The sequence below is a fragment of the Orycteropus afer genome, unplaced genomic scaffold (assembly GCF_000298275.1).
Source record: "Orycteropus afer afer isolate SDZICR_OR568_19922 unplaced genomic scaffold, OryAfe1.0 scaffold00044, whole genome shotgun sequence".
Taxonomy (NCBI): Eukaryota; Metazoa; Chordata; class Mammalia; order Tubulidentata; family Orycteropodidae; genus Orycteropus; species Orycteropus afer.
Genome location: NW_006921631.1, coordinates 13,338,396 through 13,340,063, shown reverse-complemented (window position 1 = coordinate 13,340,063; position 1,668 = coordinate 13,338,396). Strand labels below are relative to the sequence as shown.

Genomic DNA, 1,668 nt, shown 5'->3' with positions numbered 1-1,668 from the left:
TTATGGGTCACCTTTCTAATAAAGACTCAAGGTGTTTTTATTCCCTGATAGTTTTGTTTCTAATGTTTAAGTCAAGATTAAACATCAATGAACAGAAATAAATTAGGAGATAATGAGATCATCATTCCTAAAGTTAAATGGGGGTGAACGGTAGGGGAAGGGAGAGAGAAAGAATCAGACAGGAAGAGGAAGAGGGGGAGGGAAAAGCAGATGAGTAAATCTGGGATGATTAATTAGTCAGCAGGCAAATACACATCTGTCCAGTAAGAAGAGCAACATTAAGACAGGCTTATAGTGCTTGCTTTGGCAGCACATACACTAAAATTGGAACAATACAGACAAGATTAGCATAGCCCCTGCACAAGAATGACACACAATTCATGAAGCATTCCATATTTTTAAGTCCTGGCCCAGACAGTTTCACTGGAGAATTCTACCAATCCTTTAGAGAAGAAGTGACACCAATCCAACTCAAACTATTCCAAAACATAGAAAAGGACAGCGTCCTCCCAAATTCATTTCATGAAGCAAGCATAACCTTGATACCCAAACCAGTCAAAGACATCACTAAAAAGAAAAACTGCAGACCATTATTCCTCATGAATATAGATGCAAAAATCTTCCACAAAATCCTAGCCAATAGACTCCAACAATATATCAAGAAAATAATTCATTATGACCAAGTGGGCTTCATATCAGTTATGCAAGCATAGTTCAATGTTAGAAAAACAATCAATGTCATCCACCACATCAATAAAACAAAGGAAAATAACCACATGATCATATCAATCAGTGCAGAAAAGGCATTTGATAAAATCCAACACCCTTTCCTGACAAAAACTCTCAGCAAAATAGACATAGAAAGGACATTCCTCAACATAATAAAGGGCATCTACGCAAAACCAACAGCCAACATTATTCTCAATGGAGAGAGACTGAAACCATTCATCTTGTGAACAGGAACCACCACTTCTATTCAACATTGGACAGGAAGTCCTAGCCAGTGCTATAAGATAAGAAAGAGACATTAGAGGCATCCAATTTGGTAAAGAAGTCGGACTATCCCTATTTGCTGATGATATGATCTTGTACCTAGAAAACCCAAGAGACTCAGTAAAAAACCTGCTGGAACTAACTGAGAGATTAAACATAGTGGTGGATACAAGATAAACATCCAAAAATCAGTTGGATTCCCCTACACCAGCAAAGAGATTGCTGAAAAAGAAATAAGGAAATCAATACCATTTACAATAGCTAGCAAAATAACCAAAAAGCCGAGCTCACTGCCAGTGAGTCAAATCCATTATCACTATGGAAGTAGATTGCCCAACCTTCCTTCCAGGTAGTCGCTGGTGGGTTTGAACCACCAGCTTTCTGGTTAGCAGTCAAATACCTTAGGTACTATGCCCAGTCAAGTTGAAACATAACCCTAACTACCATATGGAGTAATTTTAAATAAATTTTACATGGGACACAAAAGAGTTGTACAAAGAAAACTATAAAAGACAATGTCAAGAAACCATAAGAGATCTATAAAAATGAAAGAACATACCATGCTCATGGATAGGAAGATTGAACATTGTGAAAATGTCAGATCTACCCAAAGCAGTCTATACATTCAATGCAATTCCAATCCAGATCCCATTAACATTCTTTAAGTATATGGAA

The 1,668-nt window shown here is 37.2% G+C and overlaps 1 non-coding gene across 1 annotated transcript; it reads left to right on the top strand.

The window, feature by feature from the left end:
• Positions 1-294: 294 nt before the first annotated feature.
• On the top strand, positions 295-400 carry LOC122149747. The gene has a single exon (XR_006163310.1). It is a non-coding gene; the product is annotated as a U6 spliceosomal RNA (small nuclear RNA).
• The last annotated feature ends 1,268 nt before the right edge of the window (positions 401-1,668 follow it).